The sequence below is a fragment of the Euprymna scolopes genome, chromosome 41 (assembly GCF_053919585.1).
Source record: "Euprymna scolopes isolate OS-2025 chromosome 41, ASM5391958v1, whole genome shotgun sequence".
NCBI lineage: Eukaryota > Metazoa > Mollusca > Cephalopoda > Sepiida > Sepiolidae > Euprymna > Euprymna scolopes.
Genome location: NC_136522.1, coordinates 4,817,734 through 4,843,505, shown reverse-complemented (window position 1 = coordinate 4,843,505; position 25,772 = coordinate 4,817,734). Strand labels below are relative to the sequence as shown.

General features: G+C 35.5%; 1 protein-coding gene across 2 annotated transcripts in view; it reads left to right on the top strand.

Annotated features, from left to right (window-relative positions):
- Nucleotides 1–365: 365 nt before the first annotated feature.
- Nucleotides 366–25,772, top strand: part of LOC145266314 (uncharacterized) — a 516,717-nt gene continuing 491,310 nt past the window's right edge. The window contains exon 1 of one of the 2 annotated variants that reach the window (XM_080121873.1): nucleotides 366–788. The gene's annotated coding sequence lies outside the window, so the exon portion shown is untranslated. The remainder of the gene's footprint in view (nucleotides 789–25,772) is intronic. The other variant, XR_013864698.1, reaches the window with a different exon arrangement.

The following is a 25,772-nucleotide window of genomic DNA, read 5'->3' as shown; positions in this document are numbered from 1 at the left end:
TACTGTTTTTAACTTTTAATTGATGTAATCATTTTAGTTGTCACTGTCCAAGAATTCTAATAATACGTTGTCATTAGAAATTAGCAATTAAATCAATCGAAACAAATAATATTTATGGAATTAATACGTGTAGAGAGTTTTTTTTTTTTTAGCAGACGACATTGTGCGTGTGCGCTCGTGTTTGCTTTTCTTCTTCTTCTTTTTGTTTCAGTTGTTTTCTCTCTTACGTCCTCTTCTTTTTTTTCTCCATTTTTTTCTCTCCTTCATCTTCTCACTCTAATTCTTCTTCTTCTTTTTCGCTTTCTTCTCCTTCAGATCACGTGATGTCGCGTGGGGGAGGAGAGGGGGGGTTGTAGGTAACGAGAACTGCGACGAGAGTTCAGCGTGAAGCAAAATGGCGGCCGGATGAGTTCGTTACTCGTTGTGGCTGTTGCTGCTGATGATGATACCACTGCTACCATCATCATCGCCGTTCTCGTTGTCAGCCTCTCTTCTCCCTTCTCCCCAGTTGTTGTTGTAGTTTCTGTAATATCAGTAATAATAGTAGTATCAGTCATACTAATAGTAGTAGTAGTAGTCGTAATAGTACCCGGGACGTTACTACAATCAAGAGAGGAGGGTCGACCCGCCGCTGTCTTTTCTTCTTTACTTCACTTTTCTTTCTGGAACAAACAAACAAACAAACAAAAGAAGATATTAAAGACAGAGGATTGGTTTTTTTTTTAAACAGTGGAGCGGACGACGGATTTGGAGGTGTCGCGACGGCCTAAAAGCGCCGTTGGATTCAGGTAAATAACAACAACAAAAAAAAAAAACCCTTAAAAAAAATTCTTTACCCCGACCCCCCTGAAGCACGTCGGCTTGAGGGTGTCCACCTCCCCCTTTTTTTTTCTTTTTTTTATTATTCCATGTCGTTACCCACCAACCGACATACGTAATGATATACACATTGCTCCCGTCACTAGTAGTTAAATGTGTGTGTGTGTATATATATATATAATATGTATATATATATATATATCCAATCCATCCCTTTGTGTGTGCAAGGTCCCTTGTCTTGATTCGCTTCTGTTCCGATTTTGAGATGTCGATTTCCATATATATATATATATATATGTGTGTATATATATATATATATATATATATATATATATATATATGGCACTGTCCGCTGTCTTGATTCGGCTCTCTTTCCGATTTTAAGAGGTTGATTTTTTTCATCACACACACACACACAATGTGTGTGTGTATTTGTATGTATATATATATATATATATATATGCGTGTGTGACACACATATATATATTATACCGGTTCTTCACTGGAAACATACACTCGTTTTTATTATCATCCAATATATATATATATATATATATATATATATATATATAAAGCTCTGCTCGTGTTGTTGAGCACTTTCCAAATAAATTAACTATTGTAGCAAATTTATGCACACACACACACACACACACACACACACACAACACATTTTCTAATTCTTAATAATTTGGTGCTTCTACAGAAGTTGAACCGAACTAAACCAAAAACCTTGATGAAGTTAAGATTTAAAAAAATAGTTCGATTAAAATTTTGGATACTAGTGCAGAGTAGAGTGATCATCCGGACGTAAATAATAACGTTATTATTTAAAAAGCCGTTTTTAACATGGGGAGGGTGTTTTGTACCTATTCTATACGTCAACCTTACAATTGAATAATAAAAAAAACAAACATATAAAACTTTAATTAAACTTGGAAATATGATTTAATATATATATATATATATAGTAATTATAATTACTTATAATTTGTGCTCAATACACGGGTAGAGCTTATATTATGTTTCAGTAATAAATACTGTCTCCTAAACTCGTATTGCTACTGTTAAGAGGTTAGTGTTATTTATGTTATAGGTTCAATTATAAAGACATATATACTTTTAATGTATATTTTTCAATGCAATTGTTCAAAATTTACACAATTAAGCTCAATAAAAATGGATTTACACGCTCAGAGCATATATATATCGGAAGTAAACACACCAAACCAAAGATGCAATACTCGTTTTATTTTATTAGTAATATAATTCGTCTTACACGTGTTTCGTTGAATGGTGGAAATTTACCAAACTTATCAGACAGATTTGTGTTTCAAAAGAAAAAAAAAAGGCACACGTTTTTTTTTTCTCTTTAGTTTAAAAATGATAAAAATTGGAAGGAAATAGAAAATTTTAAAAGTCTTATAAATAATTATCTTATATAATTTTTTTAGAACTCTTCTTGAGTTAAAAAAAAAAAAACCTTTGGAATCAAGTGCACAATGCACCCTGCTGCCCCCTTATATTTTAGGGTGTTTAAAAAAAAAAAAAAACTTTAATGTTTAAATTGTGTCTTAAACATGTTTTGCTTTTTTTTTTTTGTATTTGTAAATATAAAATATTCCTCTTGTCAGACGGTTTCAGTTTGTGGTTGACAAACGATTAAAGAATTAACTTTAACAATAAGAATCGGCCGTCACATCCGTCAAAAAAGTTACACCCTTCAGCAAAGAAACGGGATATTATTACATTATGGAACACCATACTTTTTTTCTTTTTTTTTTAATGTAGTTCTAAGTTTGACTTGTAAAAGTCAAGGACCCGCCTTGACACCGCTTATTTATTTATTTATTTTTTTTTAGCTGATGTATAATGTATACATTAAAGCATTGTTGTATATAGAATTTATTAAAATTTATTCCGTATTTAGCACATGTAAGACGTTTCATTTCTAAATAATCATATGCTCGCCTGGTTTTCTCGTGTTCCCTCAGCATTTTTTTTTTTTTTAATTATATACTTTTAGAATTATTTGTCCACTTCCTGTTTTGGAGTTGTTAATAATTATGAAACGTTTTTATTATTATTAAAAAAAAAAAATATTGTATCTTGATTTTTTTTTTTTTTTTAAATCACTTTTCTGACAATAAGCCTATCTAAATAATTATAGCTTAATAATTTCTATACTAGAAGTACGTGTTCAGTTGACTCTCGCTCGGCATGACAGCCCGCCCGGCTGTTTAAACAAGTGCCCCGACTCTCACATTTATAAATTTGTAATTTCGTTTCCGTGTAATTATATTTAATAACGATGTATTTTTTTTTTAATTCAATATATTTAATATATATAATCTTTTATTTCTGTACATAAAATTATTAAAAAAAAAAAAAATGTCCTAAAGAGCATCATTGATTTCACTCCCACAACTAAAGGCTAAATAATATTTCTCCGTTTATTGTCAAGAATTCTGTCTTCAAAACCGCATCATCATCAAATATAATCCAATTTCTACATTAATAACAATTGAGATCACTTCTTGTATGTTTGCGTGCGCATGTGTGTGCGTGCAATTCTCGTGTCGACGTAACTTCAGTAAATTACACAATTTCTTTCAGGACAAAACCAAAAAAAAAACAAAAAATACAATTGGAACCAATTAATTTTATCCCAAATAACAAGTGGAGTATTCTAACAACCTCTATGCTACAATTGAACAATAATTGTCAATGTGTTACATGGTCTATAATAAATGATGATAATAATAATATAAATAAAATAATAATACTAAAATAAGACAAATTTCTCGTGGGTGTAAGTCCAAAATACAATAGCATAAAATAAAACTAAAAACTAATTTAAGATAACGTTGTTTCAGTGGCAACCATCTTAAAGCTAAAATCTTCAATATAACCAAAACCCTTTTTAAGACCTTATCTAAGAAAAGTAATTACGAAAATGAAATCCGTCGACATGCATTTCTGTTCATTCGTATACAAGTCAGCCATTTTAATATTTGGTTAATAATTGGAACAAATACAAATTACCTTGCGACCCCCCCCCCCGAAATTTGAAGGGAATTTGGAAGCAATTAAGCTGTCGAATAGAAATTCCTTTAAACTAGCTTAAAATTCTTTTTAGCGAATTCCCATGTAAGAGGAAGTGTTTTCATGCTTCGACGGCCATCTTTGTTGGCTAACACCTCGTAAAACGTGAATATTTGAGATGAAAATAAAGAGCATTTAAAACTATTTAAAAACAGAAAAAATGTGCCAATGTAGGTAGAAACGTAACCTTTATTGGCTATGGCAAAATTTATTTATTCTATATATATATATATATATATATATATATATATATATATATATATATATATTTCTTGACTTCACTGTATACTCCTCATAATAAGTTTCTCGAGATTAAAACCTTACTTTAGCGCCAATCAGTTTTAGTTTCATAACTATGTCGTTTAAAAAGTAGTTATATTGAAGCTTTCAGTTTTCAGCCGCCATTGAAACAATATTATCTTAACCAATTTAGTTTCTAGCTTTATAACAATTTGGTCAAATTAATAATTTAACGACGAAACAATTTTTTGGTTTCGATTCTAGCTGATGGAACCCAAGTCTTTTTTACTTTTGAAATCACTACTATATATTAGGTACAATATAATATTGAGTAGAGAATTCGCTATGTAAAAATAAATATGAAATCTGCATGAATTAAAATATATTTAAACATATTTTACAACCGGGCAAAGCCGGGTGTCCCTCCCTGCTAGTATATTAATAAACACTTTCACCATCTACCTGCAGTTTTCAGACAACTCCATAGGTCAGTAGGTGACAGGCTAGCTACTAATTTCAGCAAAATAAATACATTCATTTAATCAATAAAAATCAATTCAGTCAATAATAAAAAAAAAAAAAAAATAGCTTTGAAAATAGTGAATATGATAAACATTTAATAATATTAGATTTTTGAATGCGAGATGATATATAATTATGCTTACAATCAAACGCACCACAGCTCACACAAACCATGACAATTGGGCACCGGAAGTCCTAGACTTGAGTTTCATCCTCCTTTTGGCTCATCATTAAAACATATCAAAACTAAAACTTTGAAACCAGAATTGCTTGCATGCGAGGTGAGTACCCTGCCACATGAGCGACCACACCACACCACACCACAAAACAAAGTCTACAGGTTAACACAGATAAGATAAACCACAGGAAGTCGGACTGGAATATAACTACATCTTCTCAAAAATGGGGTGTAGTTATTCAACTACTAAGACCCCAGGCCACAAGTAGGATTTAGCACTTGCTAGGACAATGTCATCTAACAAGCTAACCCAGCAAACAAATTAATATCAGACTACCGGGACCTGTTGAAATTCCACAGGGGACTCCTTCATATGTAATATATTGATGTTGACATTCTGTAGATGTTCAGTGTAAATGGAGACGCCCTGATATTATTGTACCTATTTACTGTGCCTCCTCACGGGACAGAGTTAGACACCAGGGTCGTTTTTTAATGCGGAGAAAAGGTACAAAAATAAAAAAAAATTGTCTCAGTCGGGAAGGATTTCTCCTCCACTGAAAGAGAATGAGAAATGGAAGTGCCGCATCTGAAGAACAGATACTACACTTTGATCTTATTGTTCTGATAGTATTGCAGCTCTTTTGTTAAAACTGCAAAAGTATTTATCCAAGCACGCATGGACGCCCAGTGTAACCTGGTCATAAAGTATGCTTAAATATGATATTTTAATTCTTGCAGATTTTTTTTTTTTTTTTTTTTTTTTTTTTTTACATAGGCGTCACCACATTATCAAGGCCCAGAGGCCACTCAAGGATAAGGGTTAAAGAGTGTACAGTAGAAATTGGTCAATATAGTAATCATTAGTAATGAAAATTTGGTAAATTTGATAACTTATATGGAACGGCTCATCAAGAACTTATTTACTTTAGACTTGAACACAACCATATTGTAGTCAGCCGGAAAGCAGGAAAACGGAAGACAATTCCACAGGCGTGCAGTTCTAAGAAAGAAGCTTTGTTCATGGAATCTACGTTTAGGTTTAGGCACAGATAAAGAGTGGGGGAAATTATTGATAGTGTTTACAGCTAGACGAGTGTTTCTTGTGAAAGTTTGGCGAGGGGGGACCATAGATTGAAGCTCAGTTGAACACTTTCCATGAAAATAACGATACATCAGAGACAAACTCGCAACATCTCTTCTGTGAGATAGAGGTTGCAAGGAGGAGAAAAGGACATCTCCTACGAGGCTACGAAGTCTATTTTGAACTCTATCAAGGCAGGCCAAGTCCTTTCTAGCAGCTCCTGCCCAGATGTGGCAACAGTATTCCATCCTTGGACGTACCTGGCTCTTATATAGATAGAGAATAGCATCAGCAGTGAGATATCTACCGGATCGATAGAAAGATCCCACCATTTTTCCAGCGGCCTGGGCAACAGATTTGATATACGTGTTCCATTTAAGATCAGGAGTAATGGTCAAGCCCAGAAGCTTGTCAAAACTTGAGGCCTCCTGAAGACGAGAGCCATTCATTTCAATTGATGACAAATGTGGATTAGAATGTTGATGATGTAAAGAGAGAAGCTTGGTTTTAGATGCATTAAAAGTAACCAGCCATACCTTTCCCCATTGTACTACGTGCTCAAGATCAGATTTCGTATATATTATTATAGAGTTAATGTTCTATCGATTTTTTATATGTTATGAAGTTGCGATTTCACAAATAAAAAATAAAAATATCCATATGACTTAGGTGTGAACCGAAACCAAAACATATAAAGAATTCTTGATAAAGTTATTTATGAAAAAAAAAATAGATGACTTAAGTGCCATAATCGAAACTGAAACCAAAACTTATGAAGAATTCTTAGTAAAATTATTTATGACGAGAAATAGAAGTACATAACAATTAAACGATCTGGATGTAAGCATGACACAGAAAATAACACACTCGCTATCGTATTAATATATAGATTATTGAATGTGAAATTGTAATGGAATTTTGGTGTTGTGTCTCATAAGGAAGGAGGGTTTTTTTTGTTTTTTTTACCGTTATATAATCTCTTATTTATTTATGAGAAAAATGTCTATATTTCTTTTATCAACTTATCAAGCTGTATTTATCAGGGTCGTAACCGTCTCGTTAAATGTCTCTTAGTGTGTGGGTTACATATAGCACAAATACATACAATAATGCATGATGTGAAAATATGCCTGGCTCTGCTAAGCTGTGGAGCACTCTTCATTGATCATGCCAAACAAACACAAGACGATGATTGTTGTTTTATATATATTTTATTCCACTCCATAGGTATTATCTTAGCAGACTGGAGTGGACCGGCGATCTTGGCATGCGGACAAACCATCGCCCACTTTTTGAGGTTTTGATTCTCGCATCTTGTCTCTTTCATGTCTAGGGATCAACTCAACTAAAATTAACTAAATTTCTCAAAACCGGAACTCCTGATACGTCAGATCCTACATAGCTTCGGTGCAGTCGACAGGGTCATTGAGTGTGACATGTTACAACATTGGCCCTTTAACCCTTCTGCGCCTGCAGTGCTTGATGAACTATCGTTTCCCACGATTCAACTCTTGTCATTCTGTCAGCTAGAGAAAAATAGATATTAAACAGATAGATAACCCGAGTCTGAATAATTATTTTCTAACTGGTGTTGCCCGGCGATCACATAACAAAATTATAATTTCTACGCTTAATTGTCGCAAATTATACAAACCTATTATCTATAAATATAAAAGGCAAAATGGCGCGTTTTTGTATGTCCAAAAAAATGCTTTTTTCACGGGGGTTCTTGACGAGATCACTATTTTGCTGAACTTTCCGTATACGTCTTAAATTGGAACATCTCCGATTTTTTTTTTTTTTTTTTTTTTTTTTATGGGGGTCACCACTTATCAAGGCCTGGAGGCCACTCAGGTATAAGGGCTATTGCGTGTACAGTAATCAATGAGATAGTATTGTAGTAATCATTAGTATTGGAGATTTGATAGTGTCTTACTTAAGGGCGCGGTTTGTCAGGAATTTGTTTATGTTGGATTTGAAGACATCCAAATTGTAGGCAGGTAGGGAACAGGCAAACGGAAGAGAGTTCCACAATCGTGCACTTCTGAGAAAGAAGCTCTGCTCATGGAATCTATGTTTGGATTTAAGCACAGATAAAGAGTGGGGAAAATTATTGACAGTAGTTTCTCGTGAAAGATTGGCGAGGGGGGACGAGAGATTGGAGCTCAGACGAGCACTTGCCATGGAAATAACGATAAAACAAAGACAGGGTCGCAACGTCTCTTCTGTGGGAGAGAGGCTGCAGGGAAAAGAAAAGGGCATCCCTCACCAAACCACAAAGTCTATTTTGTACTCTGTCAAGGCAGGATAGGCTGTTTTTAGCAGCTCCTACCCAGATGTGGCAGCAGTACTCCATCCTTGGACGTACTTGGCTTTTATACAGATAGAGAATTGCATCAGTAGTGAGATAGCTTCTGGAGCGGTAGAAAGATCTCACCATTTTCCCAGCGTCCCTGGCAACAGATTTGATGTACGTGTTCCATTTCAGATCAGGAGTAAAAGTCAAACCCAGAAGCTTGTCAAAACATGGAGCCTCCCCAAAACAAGAGCCATCCATTTCAATTGATGCCAGATGGGGATCAGAGCGTTGATGATGTAAAGATAGAAGCTTGGTTTTGGATGCATTAAAAGTGACCAGCCACCTCTTCCCCCATTGTACCACGCGCTCAAGATCAGAGGAGAGAGAATTAGAGAGAACTTTGTCATTTGCGGCCTTTGATGTGTTCCCATAGATGGTCGTGTCATCAGCATAGATGTCAACAAATGATTTAAGTATGTGTTTTGGGAGATCATTGATCTAGATCAGGAAGCGAGTTGAGCCCAGGATGGACCCCTGAGGGACTTCAGCATTAATACTGTAGGCCTCTGATTTCTGCCCATCAACCACTACTCTTATGAACCTATCAGAGAGAAATGATTTAATGATTGAGAAAACATTTCCAGTAATACCGTAGCTGGAAATCTTGTGAAGTAGGCCCTTATGCTATATTTTATCAAAGGCCTTCGATATGTCAAGAGCAATTGCCCTGGAAAGGAAACCTTTGTCAAGATATTCACTAATCCTATGTGATATAACCGTTAGCACATCTGCTGTAGATCTTGCAGAGCGGAAACCATATTGCATGTCACTAAGAAATTTGTTTCTGTTGAGGTGGTTGACTACTACTTTTCTTGCATAAAAAAAGCGAAACTGATCAAAGCAAAGGCATTCGCTTCTCAACCTTCCTGGCTGGGATGTCCAGAAAGGCAATCAGCTTTGATCAATGTGGGGAAAACCCATCATATCAGACAATTGCTATTCATTTGGACACTGCGAGAGTTCGCCTTATTTGGAGGGGTGGCTGGTTTTCCCCAACATCGTGGGGAAACAAGTACGGGGCAGAAAGCTTAACTGGCCTACAGCCAAATGTTCATTTCTGTGCCTGCGTGATTCTTTTCTCTTTCATTGCTAAATTTGAACACTTTACATTTCCGCTCGCGTCATAGCCCAGTGGTAAACTTTTCTTTCACTGTCTTTTTCGCCTTCACATCACAGGTTCGAGCCTGCCTACTAACACCTTTTTTTTCACATGCGTACAAACACCCGGGCAATGCCGGGCACTCCCACTAGTTAATAATAAGACACAAAATAATGGAAATCGAAATATAATCTGGTTTACTCCACCTTCATAGCAGGCAGATAAAACCACAATGAGAAACATTTCCATGAAAGCAATAAGCTAAAATTTTCAATACGAATAGCATTAAACTTGTTGCATGAAGAACATGCAGTCAACACTCTATACTCATTTTTTTTTTTTTGTGTGTATTGATATTCATATTAAAAACTCTTTTCTATTTATTTAAAAAGAAAATACAACATTGTTATATATGGATCGTGGAATTGCATTCATCTGCAAAAGATTTAGCTAATTTACATATTCTTTTAAACATTCATTTTAATTAATTACGTATTAGGTTTTTCAGTTTTCTTATGGGATGATCACCTTTAGTTAACTATTACGTGTAATTATATTCTACAGACATGAAACTTAATATATAGGGTATTTGAACTTATGCAAAACTTTATATTTGTGTTTCAGCCAGGGAAAATCGGTGCAAAAGTGTGGGAACTAAAAAATAAAAATGGAATTTGCTAGATGAAGGTTGAATGACAGCATTATGAATATGCATGCATAACGTAATAGCTATTGGTTCATGTTTTAATTTTTAGTCTTGCAGCAAACATGTCTTCATAGCTCAGGCATTAACGTCAAAGGAAAAAGTTGTAAGCTAAACGTTTTGGTTTCGATTCTCTGTGGTGGCACATGGGTCATATTTAACTTTTTTAAATCAATATAAAGTGGGTTCAATATAATAAATACAAAATCTGAATTAATCAAAATATCATATTTAAGTGTATTTTATAACCCAGCAATGCTAGGCAGCCAACAATGGTAACAGTAATACTAGTAATAATGATGCTTTGACTTGAGGCGACATTCACTCAGGATGGGTCGAACCAGCTCCTCCCATAGAAGAAACCGTGTCCTGAATGAGTGCAAACCATGCATAATAGTTCACAGCGACCAGTCCTGGTACCAATGGTGAACACTATAGTTCTGTGAATCGGAAGAAGGTTCAACATCAACTTTGATCGTGTGTAACCATATCTTCAGAGTGTCTGCCAATCTTGAAGTCGTTCTGGAGCTATTTTATGAACGAACTTTACTGTGTTGCAGCATGGCTAGACCAATAAAGTCTCATCTTTTTAAACTTGTTTGAGTAAGGGAGAATAATTCTGCATTGCATCCAGATTTGTATATTGGAGATAAATTGGTACCAACAGACCAGCAGAATTTGGCGAAGGAAGTATAATTACAAGACTAGCAATTTTTTTGAGTTTGTCCACGTCTTGCAGCCGTAAAGAAGGATTATCATGCATATTTTCCAACGTGGACTTGACCATGAATTTTAGGCTGATTCGTACAGATTCGTTGAAATTTTGGGCGGATTTTATCAACCTATCTCTGAAAATATTGCTTTAATTTCCAAATTTATGAATTCTTGATTATTTTTATTGTTGATTTTTTGTTGATTTTTGTAGATGTTGATTTTTGTAGAGGAATCATTCATTTACTTAATGGTCATTTATTTTCGTCTGATAAGTTACTTTTTATATATTTATTAGATTTTTTTATTATGATTTTTGACTAAATTTTACATTTGCAACTCTCTCACGCTACGTTGTATTTCATCTGGGTCGGTGAGACTGAGTCACCAGACTCAATTCAAAACGCATTTCAAAATTATAGTATCTGACAGAACATACTTTGAACGAGCATGGAGCATCTAACGCCTACGGTTCGCACGGACAAAAATAAAACGCGTTTTCTTGTTGTGGGCATGCACTTAGGTGGCAAGAGTACGCAAGAGATCGCAGATATCCTCATAATTCCAAGGAGAACTGTTTCCTTTTGGCTGTATGAAGTTTAAAAGATTTGGAGGCTCGGCGTGCCATTAGAATTGCTTGGCGTGCCACCTGTGGCACGCGTGCCGTAGGTTGCCGACCCCTGGTACAGAAAATTGAGGATAGTGAATTCTTAAGCCTAAGTACGAGGGTGGTTGGCAATCCGTTGAGATTAGAACAATATTTTTAATTATCTTTAAAGCCTGAAATTTGTGACCAAGTCTCACAAAGTATCGATCATGTTGGAAAGCATATTGACTTGGCTGAGTAAAAGTGACAAGAACAATTGCATGGATAATAAATAATTGTAAGTTTTATTGTCTATACATTTGTTATTGTTGCATGAAAATTTTACAGTTAAATAGAAAAGTAAATTTAGTAACAGTTATTTAAAAAAAAAATTTTATGTGAAGGTCACAGCTTATCAATGTCCAAAGGCCATTCTAATGAGTGTTAAGTAGATAGTGAGACAACACCTTGATGATCAGTAATGGTGGAACTTGGATATGGTTATAATTATATAAGAGGATGACTCATCGAAAACTTGTTTGCATTAGACTTGAACATGAGCATGTTATAGTCAGCTGGGAAGCAGAGGAAATTGGTAGAGGAAATTGCTGACAATTATTGTAGCTAGACGAGTGCTTGTCGAGGATGTTTTACAGGCAGGTGGGGGACATAGAAATTCAAGCTAGCGTCTGCCATGAAAGTAACAATAGAGCAAGTGTCACTTTGGGGCACACCGTAAATGAGACTTGTGTTTTTAGGTCTTCATCAGGCAAACATCTTACATATGTCTTTAGTCGTACGTCTAAACAATGATAAATGCGGGTGTACTTCAAGTCGATCCTTGGATCGACTTGAAGCACACCTGCATTTATTCCTGATATTCATGAATGATCTCCCTGATAAAATAGTCTCTGAGATGGGTATGTTTGCCGATGACACTATACTCTATAACAGGCACAAGGGGAAAACGAATGAACATATATCCAAGGCAATGGTGGAAACCCTAGAAGAAGACTTCGAGTCTGTAGTGGAATGGGGACATAAATGGATGGTAACGTTCAATGCTGCCAAGACTAAGCTCATTTCCTTTAATAATTACAAGAAACCTTTTCACCCAATGATAGCTAAAGAGACGTTACCTGAAAGTGCTTATCTCAAACTCCTCGGCTAAACGTTCACAGAAACATGAGTTGGAATGGATACATCGAGAGCATTGCCAAGGCTGTTGCGAAGAAAGTGGGCTCTCTCTACCATGCTAGAAAACTACTTATGCCTGAAAGTATCCTGTACCTCTATAAGGCCATCAATCGCCCATGTATGGAGTATTGTTGTCACATTTGGGCTGGTGCATCTGCTACTGGTCTCTCCTGGACAAGGTTCAAAAGAGTCGCCAACCTGATGGCTTCCTGAACTGTCATCTAAGCTATATTTCTCATATGTTATATCTCTCTTCTTTGGTTTTCATACATAAAGTGAATTTCACAGTGTATAAGGATTATTTGATACTGGATATATTCATAATTGTAGCCTATTTCCAAAAGAGTGGGGATATAACATGCAGATTATTCTAATATTTGGGGGGGGGGAGGTCCTAAATCTATTTTGTTTTTTGCTACTTAGCACTGATAGATCATTAATTCCGTGCAGATTCCCTGCGTTCAACCAGATACAACAAAAGACATTTCAGTGAAAATAACCCCCAAGCAAAATAATATGGATTGTAAAATATGTTTAGAAAAAAAAAATGTCAAATCATAAATTAAAAACAACAAATTATTAAACATAAAACAAGAATTTATAGCTAAATGCAGACACACAGCACATATTAGTAAAACTGCAATTTAGTGACTTGAGCATAACGTGATGAAAAATTGTATGCGAACAATATTGTTTTATCTTGTTTCTCTTCGATATTAGTAAATAAGCGTTTTCAGTTAAAGTAAATTTATTATCATGCTTGTAATCTTAAAAACATAATAATAATGAAATAATTGCTAGAAAAAAGAAAAGGTGCCTTTGTAAAAACAGAAGTTAACAGTTATTTAAGCATACATACACACTGACAATCGATGAGTTCCCTGTAGTCTGAGTGACAAATCATTCCAGATTTCCAGTAATTTCTACTTTTACCGATCACCATTACAAATTAATTTGCATTATCACAGCTGCCGCTTACCATTGATTACTTGGCAATGACTATTTATCTCCTCTGGAGTGTAGGTGACAATAACCCTCCACCCCGTCTCTGTACTGTGTGCACCTTTCCAGTGGAGATCTGGTTAGTGCTCTCCCTCCTCAGTCTTTCCATTCTCCTTAATCCTTCATCAATATTTTGTGTGGTATCAACCGGGGTTGGTGTCATCACCTCTGAGGGGAGGGCAGTTAATGAAATTTCTTAGTTTCAGTTCTCTTGGGTTCGTGTGCTTTTAATTTTGCATTCTTCCTATGCTTTTTTTTCTTTTCTTTTTTATTGCAACTTCAGCTTGACTGGTTAGTGTTCGCAGTTCATGTTGGTTGTTATTTATTATGTAATAAATAATTACCCATTTGGCTCTGAAGACATCATTGGGCTAAATAACTGGCAAGTATTTCCTCTGCTAATAACAATTTGAATAAACACACTTGGACATATACCCAGTTCATAAACGAGTAGTGTGTATATGTGTGTGTATGTATATGTATGTGTGTATATATATATATATATATATATATATATAGAGTCATCCATATACAGTACTGTTTTGCTGTTTATCAGTGTGGCTAGACAAGCAACTACCTCAAGTCAGGATCGAAACCTGATCGCCCAAATGACAGTCGAGGTTCTAACCGTTGTGCTATACGGCTGCTGCTATGCAGGCAGTGAATTAACAATGTTTTGACATTGTCCAAAGTACCTAAGCTCGATTTGTTTACACAAAGAGCATCGCTTCATACGCTAATGGTAATTTGTATATCACTTCCCAAATGTTCAACCTAAGATAAGGAGCATTATATTTGTATATATATATATATATATATATATATATAATCTTAAAGTTAAGTGCTTTCTTCTGATGAGTTAAAGGCAGAATAGATTCAATAATTGACATAATTACATGAATGATTCTGTGCTACGAAACAGGTGCTGTCAAAAAATGTGCATGTCAATGTACTTAAAGAAATAAATGGTAAGATGGTCAACATCTTGAAATTTGCAATACAGACTTTTTTCATTTCAATAAAATGTGAAATATAATTGAATAAACATATTTCTCCATAAACATACATACATACATATATATATATATATATATATATATATATATATATATATATATAAATGAAAATTTGGAATTAAATTCAGTAAATTAAAAAAATTTATGACATTTATTATTCGGCAAAGGATACAAAAATTTTAAGTTTGTATTCCTTGTCAAATAATAAATTTGTCATAATTTTTTTTTTTTTTTTAAATTTTGATTTATACTCAATCTCTTATATTGAGATTTTCTTATAAATATTGATACTAATATTTATACGGACTTTAATTTTACAGTATTTGTAACAGGGCATGTGTGAAAATAGCATGTATGCAAATTAGCATCATTAAAGCATGTATGCAAATTAGCATCACAAGAAAAGGAGAGAGAAAAACACCATATAATCAGGAGAGAAGGAAGTTGCGTTTTATTTGTTTGTTCCTTTGCGATGGTGCCAGATAGCGTTTGGGTCTGAGAAATTTTAAATGTAATTTTTTTTTTTTATTCAATTTTTTTCACCCCAAACAAGGTACAGTGCCACTTTGAAGTATCGGGGACGTAAGTTGCAGGGACATTATGAAGGGAGACGAGCAGGAAGATGTCTGTTCACATTACGCTTGAACTTCTGCATGTATTTATGTCACGGGGGTACAAGTGCTTGTAGTTCGTCAGAGCATTTACCATTAAAATACTTGTAGAACAGGTAGAGGGATGCAAGATTTTGTCAAGGGGCAGAGACTGAAGCTTAGATGAAAGTTCAGGACCTATCAGGTTGGCGACTCTTTTGAACCCTGTCCAGGAGTGAGAGACTAGTAGCAGATGCACTAGCCAAAATGTGACAACAGTACTCCATACATGGACGAATGGTGGCCTTATCGAGGTTCAGGATACTTTCATGCATAAATAGCTTTCTAGCACGGTAGAGAGAGCCCATCTTCGCAGCAGCCTTAGCAATGCTCTCAGTGTATCTGTTCCAACTCATGTTCCCTGTGAACGTTATGCTGAGGAATTTAAAAGAAGTACTTAGGTAGTGTATTCTTGGCCATTGCTATTGGTGGTAGAAAAGGTTTCTTGTAATTATTGAAGGAAACAAGCTTAGTCTTGGCAGCATTAAATGTTATCATCCATTTTTGTCTCCATTCCACTACAGATTGGAGGTCATCCTCTAGTGTTTCTACCATTTTCTTAGATATGTGTTCATTTGTTTTCCCCTTATGGCTGTTATAGAGTGTGGTGTCATCAGCAAATATACCCATCTCAGAGACAATTTTATCAGGGAGGTCATTTATGAATAATTAGGAAAAATAAAGGTCCAAGGATAAACCCCTGGGGTACACCTGCATTTATATTATTGTTTAGATGTAGGACTGTCGAGGACTGTCGAGGATAACCTGGATTTTTCTCTTAAGAAGGATTTAATTACATTATGTATTCGTCCAGTGATGCCATATGATCTGATTTTCCTGAGAAGACCGTTGTGCCATACCCTGTCAAAAGCCTTAGATATATCTAGTGCTACAGCTCTACCCTCTCCTGCTTTGTCCAGTGAATTGTATATACGTTCAGAGATATCTACTGTGATACGGGCTTGCCTAAATCCATATTGCTGGTCGGTCAGAAGTTTAGCAACTGTGAAGTGATGGACTAGAGCTTTATTAATTATGGATTCAAATATTTTGGCAGGAGGAGGCTAATGGGGTGATGATTTAATGGATCAGTTCTTTCGCCAGAATTCTTGAAAACTGGTATCACAAAAGCAGTTTTCCAGCAGTCAGGAAAGCAAGATTCATTAAGGTATTTCTTGTAAAGTTTGGAGAGAACTGGAGCAACCTCGGCGGAGCATTTTTTGGTACTAGTGCAGAAAGTGATCCGGACGTAAATAATAACGTTATTATTTAAAAAGCCATTCTTAACATGGGAAGGGTGTTTTGTGCCTATTGTATACTTCAACCTTACAATTGAATAAAAAAACATATCAAAACTTTAATTAAACTTAGAAATACGATTTAAAAAATAGCGCGGATCACTCTCTGCACTAGCACCCATTTTTTTTAATAGCACAGCTGGGATGAGATTGGGTCCATATGCTTTCGTGGTGTCTAGGTTTTTTATGATACCATGCACCTGAGAAGGGGTGATTTTCAAATTATCTAGTGAGGTGTCTGTCTGCAAAGGAAAGTGGTCCAATGTGGAATTCGAGGCAAACCGACTGTTTGCCATGCAAACAACCTCATGATTGTTTGATAGTGGGGGAGTTATTGATTACCCATTATTTACTACACTGTTGTAGATTTTCCAAAAGTCACAGGTTGCTAATTTCTTTGCTTCAATGCGTTTTCTGATGGTTTCAGTATATTCTTTCTTGGCTGTCGCTATTTCTCTCTTACAATTACTTCTAGCTTCTATAAACTTCTGTCTGTTTGAACTGGACTTATGTCAGTTAAATCTGTGGTATGCTTGCTTCTTTTGAGCAATGGCTGCTGCACAAGTAGAAATAAACCATTTGGGAGAGTGGGGTTTGCTATAAAATTTCTGTGTGGGAACATGTGCTTCAACTGACATCTTGAACCGTTCAGTGGTCTCATTTGCGCACTGTTCAGCGGAAATAGAAAAAATATTTCCCCATGGAAATCTGACGAGATTCCTGATGGTTTCCCAGTCAGCCTTTTTATAATACCTTGTTGTTTTGAGCAGTGGCTGTTCAGTTTTGGGTTGAGAATTTATGGCGATTTCTACGATTATCACAGCGTGATAAGCATTCCCGAGTGGGCTGTAGGCATTCGCTACACAATCATCGGGAAGTGTGGTCAGAAATAGATCTAGAAGTGAGGCGTGTTGATCTTACTTGTCTGGGAAACGTGCTGGAAATGTAACCGTCTGTGATGACAGTTAAAAAGTAACGGCTTACATATTATGCAAGCTTACAAGCTGTAATCAGAAAGTATTTAAAAATTTCAGTCAATTTATTTGTGTATGTGTGTGGGTGTGTGTATGTATGTATGTGTGTGTGTGTATATATATATATATATATATATATATATATATATACACACAGGCGATTTGAGCACTATAAAAGTGGTGGCAGGTGTCTATTTAAATAGACATTCCGACATCAGGCGTCGATTCCATGGTCGAGTGGGAGAACTGCCGACTGTCAACTCGACGGTTCTTGGTTCAATCCTTGGCTTGGGAGAGATGCTAGTCTAGCGGCACTGATGAGTTGTGATACAACGAAACAGGACTGTATGTTGATGACTACAAATATATATATATATATATATATATATATATATATATATATATATATGTTGCAATATTTTGAGGTTAATGGAGTATGATCCCACACAGTCGGAAGATTCTATTTATAAACGATGCTGCTAAGAACTGGTGAATCAAATTAATTCATGTTCTGCTACCAACCAATCAGAAACCAGAATTACTTCATAAATATTAAACCTTTTCTGGAGCAATTTCACATGTTCTTTCCCGGGTTTCGACACGGTAAGAATATTTTGTTCTGTGGAACTGTCTACTACAAACAAGTCACCTCCCAGGACTTGTGTGTAACAGCAAACCATCTGAAACTGTTCTGAAAGTCAAAATGGCTTACACTTCTAGAGGTTATGGGCCCAGGACTATTTTTTTTTTTTTTTTTTTAAGCAAAAATATTAGTTACGCATTATTTATCGAAAGGAAAACCCAAAATTATTTCTTTATACACTGAACTGACCTAATCACAAGAGTTTCCAATGTAGATACAGGACTCAAAATGGCGACTACATTAAAAATGTAGAGAGCTCTGTTAGCGAACATATATTTTTCCTTATATTTCCTTTTTATATATACCAATCCTTATTTAAGAAGCTCAATGTAATTACAGAGCATAAAATGAATGACTGACAAATGTCTATATTCAAAATTTCATGATATTGACCATCGTACAATTTGTTCCTTTAATTCAGTTGACACTTACCATTCTTGACAGTATCTGTTTCATAGCACAAAATCAATCACAATTATTATATCAATCAGTGAATCTATTTTGCCCTTAACTCATCAGAAAACATAGCAACAATCAATCCACCAAAAGGAAATAAAATGTGTTTCACTGATTGATATAATACTATGAAACAGATACTCTCAAGAATTGTAAGTTTCAACTGAATTAAAGGAATAAATTGTAAGATGGTCAACATCATGAAATTTGGAATATAGACTTCTGTCATTCACGGTTAAAAATATACCAAAGTAAAAACCATTGAATTTCACAAGGTTGTTGATAGTGCTCAATAAAAAGAGCAAGATGATATTTTATTCAATTTAGGTAAACCAAATTACCATTAGTCGCGACAATAAATCTACTGATTCAATCTAAAGACTTCATCAGGCGACCTTCAGCTTTGCCGCATGGTAAAATACGCTTAAATATATATTAATTTATGCAGATTTCGTATTTATTATTACAGAGCCAATTCTCTATTGAATATTATATTGTACCTAATATAGAATACTGATTTCAAAAGTAAATAAAAAAAATAAAATAACTAGAGTGCCATCAGCTAGAATTGAAACTGAAACATTTAGCATGCCAGCTATGTTCTATACCGATGTAGATATTAAGAGATAGGTAAAAAAGATTTAATGTTAAACGACTTGAAGAAATGAATTGGATTTGGGCATGCGCAGAAATGAATAGAAATATGTCAGTAAGTTTAAATGAACATTTTGTGTTGACGATATATACCTGTACATATTTTATTTGTTATAAACCATCCTTAGTGTAGGATTTCTGTTACCTGTTAATTTCAGTGTTATGTGGCCAGTACTTTTGAGTTAAATACTTTCACAGACAGAAAAACACATGCATATACTGTTTTATATATATATATATATATATATATATATATATATAACTTTTAGTTTAGTTCTCTCCCACTGCAAGGACTCCAACATCAGGATTTGAATGTGAGATTGAGAAGTCAGCATTCCAGAGAATGGGCAGTCTGACCTGCAAAAAGTGCCTAGGCAGCCCCATCGGCATTCCCCAGTGAGGGCGCCTAAAGTGATTAGCAATAAACTATCCTTTTCTCAAAGAGAGAAGGCAAAGCCTGGGAGGGCGGACCTTCTGGAACTGCACAGAACTAAACTCCCACCGCAAAATCAGCACGGACTAGGTTATTACAGGAATGCTATAATCTCTGTTGATTTGAGGGCGGGGGGGGGGGCAGGTAAAAATCTCTAGTCAAGTCTTTCATTATATATATATATATATATATATATACTAAATTCATATTGTGAACAATATACACAAAGTTTTTTTTTTATCCTGACGAATCCTTTTGGTGGAATGAAACAAACGTTTGTGGATGTCACTTGCCATGAGTATCTTTTCTACTTCTACTAGGCTTTACTCATGCATTGAGTATTGTTGAGGAAGCAAATGCTAACACACGTTTGGTAAAGTATCGACTTTATCATGGCCGCTGGCGCTACATTTGGAAATTACGAACCGGTGTTTTACCCCTCTCTTCACAAAAAAAAAAAAAAAAAAAAAAAAAAAAAATCAATTCTATTTTGAACTTTTTTTTCTTTCTTTTTTTCCAAAAATTTTCAACAATTTATTTATTAACAGATAATAAAATTAAACTGTTTGTTTTTTATTTTGGTACATTTTTACGGCATACCCCAGCATATTATAAACACCCCAACCTCCCCATGTTAAGAACGGCTTCCGGAATACCCCCCCAACCTCGAAAGCCGTTCTTAACATGGGGAGGTTGGGGTGTTTATACTATGCTGGGGGCAGCTCGTAAAAAGTACCTTTATTTTTAAAAAGAGGATTTTTTTTTTTTTTAATATTTTATAAATAGTGAATTAGTATTGATTAAAACTTTTGGCACTTGTACAGTTTAATGAAGGCATTAAAAAAATGAAAATATCGCAAAAAAGACTGAAGATCTAAAAAAAAAATTCACTTAATTTGATCGAGTAGTTTGTTTTTTTTTCTTTTTTTTTACAGCGGAAAAACACGTTTTTATGACGGTGCGTTGAAGGTAGACATTTTTAAATTTATTTGAACACTCCACGGGAAGATAACTCAATTTAAAGCGCCGACACTCCTTCCCCATCTTTAATACTAGCTTTTTTTCCCTAAAAATCGAACCTTTTGCTCGGTATCATAACAAATTGTTTTTTCACTGTGTAAAAAAAAAAAAAAAAAATTCTTGATTAAATTAAGTGAAATTTTTTTTTCGGAGAACTTCACTCCATAACGGATACGTACAATATAACCTTTTTTCTATATTTTCATTTTTTTAATGTCTTGATTAAACTGTACAAGTAACAAACTTTTTTTTTTTTTTTTTTTTTTTTTTTAATCTGCCAAAAATTGTGACTCAAAATAATTGGGGATTTTTTTTTTTTTTTAACACCGGTTTGCAGTTTTCTGATTTCGGATATTTTCTAGTTTACCCTTCGTTGTGTTATATCATTAACATGCATTTTTTTTTTTTTAAATGTAACTCTGCTGAAAGAACCAGAAGTTCTAAAAATAATGGAACCAATGAAACTAGTTTCGTACATTATGAAATGTCGGTTGTCTCTTGATTCTAATGAATTCTACCACGGCTATATCTCGGTGGCCGTGATTCTACCCCCATTCCACAAAATCAAATAAACGCTGTACATGTGTGTCCTCGCATCTACGTAACTCTACACATTTTCATCTATCTGTTTATTCAGTATTAAACGATTATTTCTTTAAATAAAAAATGCAATGACATAAGATCGAACGAATTAAGAAAATAAAATAAAATAAAATAAATAAATCCACGGGGATGCATTTCAATTTCTGGAACAAATCAGTTATTTTAATCATTTCTTAATAGTAAAAAAAAAAAAAAAAAAAAAAAAAAAAAATCTTAGCACACAATTCTTAATTGTCGACTTGCTCAAATTACTGTCTACATGAATAACGTCTGTATATAAACTACTGCCCAGCCTCCAGGTTAGGATGAAATTTCCAATGGAATTATCTTCTATAATATAAATATCGCCTGTCTGTTTAAATGTATGTTTGTATGTCTGCCTAAAACTTTCGACAGAGGCGACCGATTTTCACGAGATCGGTATCGTTTTGCAGCTCGACCCTTCGGACGATACGAAAAATTTGGCTTAAAAAATTAACTCCTTAGTCCTTCACCCTCAACTGGGCACTTTTTTCGCCGATATTTTCGAAAGTCATCTCTTCTTTTTGATTGACTAGCCTTAATTTAAACATTCGTCACTTCCGGGTTGGCGATAGGCGCAAACGGTAATGACGGCAGTTTTTTTTTTTTTTTTTTTTTTGTTACGTTATTTTCATGGTACGGGTTTGAGCCTGCTTGCCTACTCCCCCCCCCCCTCAAGCACCCGGACAACACCGGGCATCCAGGCTAGGCTTTATATAATCAGCACACAATTCTTAATTGTCAACTTGCTCAAATTACTGTCTACATGAATAACGTCTGTATATAGAATACTGCCCAGCCTCCAGGCTAGGATGAAATTTCCAATGGAATTATATAAGAAATGTTGAAAATAAAATTTAAAATTTACCAAATAATCAAGTGTTCAAGCGAGCAAAATAAGACTGACCCACTGACCCTTAATCCAATGCTTTTCAAAGATAAGCTCTTCTCCTCAAAAGAAAAAAGATTTAAAAAAAAAAACTACTGATTAAGCATAAATATGAAAATTTGCAAGCAAAATAATTTTTTTACCATCCATTTAAAAAAAAGAAAATATTTAGGGAAAATTTAAAAATTGGATATCAAAAAATTTTATTGATGCAAATTTGTATAGAAAATTAAATTCAAACCAATTCATGAATATTATGTAGATGGTGATCCATAGAGTAAATGTGGTATTGGGGTGACTACTGAAATGAAAGTAAACAATTGGTGAAAGAATGACAAAAACTATTTGGACGAATGGGTCAAAATGTGACTAGTTATGAGTAGGATAGACAGATGACCAACACTCTCTCTCGCTTCCTGCACTTTTGATGACCTATCTAGTTTCTACAGGGTAGAACGATAAGTGTTGCCCTAAAGAAAACAACACTACAGCTTTATTTTAAAACTTGAAAATTCAATTCAGGTAACTTAATTATGTAGTAGAGCTGACATCTATTCAATGTAGCCGCCTTCATCCTCAATCCCTGCCTCGATGTGGGTTTGGAACTGGGTGGGAGTATGCCTTTACCACAAGCATTGGCGAGAACTCAGCGAATACTCAGTCGATGGCAGTGATCGGGCTAGCTTTGATGTTGTGGGAGGTCATGTTGGTGATGTTCTCGACGTATGACCAAATGAAGTAGCCCAGCAGGTTCAAGTCGGAAGAAGAGGAGTGGAGCAGCGGAAGAAGGGTACAAAGTCGTAGCACTCCTTCTGAAGTCAAGCCTGGGTCTCTTTGGACGTGGGCCAGTGCTGAGTCCTGCTGTCATACCCAGGGTCTGCTAGTGGCCATCTAATTGCACCAGGGATCACCACACTCTTCAGCACATCCAAGTACACTTTGAAGTTGACTTTCAAGCGGACTTCGAAGATGTGAGGTGGCATGATGTGGCTGTTATTTGAAACCACACCAAAGATTGTAACCGTGGCTTGAAACTTTGTTTTCTTCATCACCTTAGGCACGTCCCTGTTAATCATGACAATCCAGCGATGCATTTTGAGGGTGCTGGCAATGGTCTTGCCATAACTTGGATTGATAGAGAGCATGAGTTGTACAGCGGCGCATCTCCGATCTCGCTTGTTGAGCATTATGTCACTTTCAGACATGATAGAAGGCTCCTATCGCGCCTGGGATTTGTACACAACTGGCCAACTAGTAGATGATCTGCAATAAAAAATTAAAAAAAAAAAAACGGTTTTCATTAAATGGAAATGGAATCCTGTCGTCTTTTCTAGGGCGATAATTTTATCATTTCCCCCTGTAAGTGAATTCTATATTTTTAAATTTGCAAATAAACAATTCAAACTATAGTATAGGATAACTATGGAGTAAATGTGGTATTGTTGATGAAATATTAAGTGATGGAAATATTAAGTGGTTTATGATTAAAAACATTGTATGAATTGGCCATGATGTTGCCTGATATATCCTAATGTTCATAGTAGGTACTTCAGTGAGGTCCAATCCCTGTCCACCCACTCTCTATAAAATATTCACAGCAAGAACTCTCCTTACAACCACATCAAAGAACTTTCTCTTCTCTCTCTTTATCTAAAACCAAGCAGAACTTTCATGAATAAAGTTTCTTTCCTAGAACATCCCATTTGTGGAACAAGATACCACGACCACGAGCCTGCTTCCCAGTCAACTACAAAGTGGTCGTCTTCAAGTCTAATGTTAACAAATACGTGTTGAGCCGTCCTCTTTGAAAATCAATTCCTTTTAAGTAATCTTTGCCTATTCTACCCAGTCTTTTCTTAGCTTTGTACTGAGGTTACCAGATTAGGCTGTCTGAAGATACCAACTGCCTGACCTAAAATGCACTGATGTTTTATTTTCCTTTCCCTTTGCAAAAACTCAATCATGTTCTGTAAATCCAAAAACAAAACGATTATTTTCCTCTAAAAAAAACGAAAACAAAAAAAAGAAAAACTAAGCCAAACACCATGAATAAATATTTGAAGATATAAACAATTTGAAGAATAACATTTTTTTTTTTTTAAATTACTGCCTCCAACATTAAATAACCCAAAAAGGGTTGATATACCGTAAAACAAACAAACCAAACATCATGAATAAATATTTGAAGATATAAAGAACTTGAAGCATAAAACATTTTTTCCCAAATTGCTAGATTATAACTGCTATGTTGCAACCCTGTGCTTGTTTTAGAAGTACGCTAATCGTATGTGCTCCACACTTGTAGCTCTGTCTTCCCTTTGACGTAAAAACCTCTCGCTAATCCAACAAGCAGCAAAATCCCACCCTTTTGCTGTAGAGATCCACTGATGCTGGTGAAACTTCTACTTTAATAATTTCTTTCCTGGAATTGCTAGACTTTAATATTCCTTTCCTGTATTCTGTGTTAAAGATTGGTGCTTATATTGTTATAGAAATTATTCTCACTCGTTTGAACTCAAAAACTGGCAAAATAAGACAAAATCCAACAAAGACCTTAAAACTTGTGGTTAGAAGCAAGAAAGAGAAGTCTTACCGTGGGTGCTCAGCGAGTGAGTTCAGGCGAAGAAAAGGAAGAACAAACATGGCGGCCAGCATTTTTATTTCTTCAGTACTTCTGTCACTGCTACTGACTTGAACGCAGTCCCGTTGTCGGTTAACAACTCTTCCACGGGGCCTCGCTCCAAAAACACCTCATCAAGAATTGCCGCTATTTCATTGCCTGTTCCTCCACATAGCTTCTTCCATAGGGTAAATCGCCCGGGCCCACAGTCAATCATGGTCAGGTAAAGTCCACCCCTGTAATGGGTGACATCGCATGCCAGTCTGTCCCAGGTCCCACTCACCTCCAATTGGCCAGCTTCATGCGTGCTTGGAGCAGGATCAATCGACTGACATCTGTCGCATGTCCTGACCACTTGCCTCACTTGCTCCTTGGTGATCCTCGGGTCGACTTTTTTCACTAAGTACCAAGTCCTCTCTACCTCCATATGGTGCAAATTGTGCAGTTCTCGCACGCCAACATCATCTAGATCCGATGCAGCAACAACATCTTTCTTTGGCAACAGCCAACTCTTCTTCACTCTCGTGAGAGCATCCGCTCGGTTCTTTTCAGAAGCCACCATGTCTACGCGAAGCTTCAAACAAAACTCTTGCATCAGCTCAGCCAGCACCCCAAGCCTGCGCTTCACTAACATCTCCGCAGCCCCTTTCGTTTTTATCCTTTTCTCGCTTGAAATGAGAGACTTTAGCCAAGCAAACACCGTGGCAGAGTCTGTTTTGATGCAGCCTGGTTGAAGAAAAAGAATGACGTCAGCCACATCAATGTGGCGGAATTAGACGAAATAAAAATGCTGGCCGCCATGTTTGTTCTTCCTTTTCTTCGCCTGAACTCACTCGCTGAGCACCCACGGTAAGACTTCTCTTTCTTGCTTCTAACCACAATCCAAATTTTAT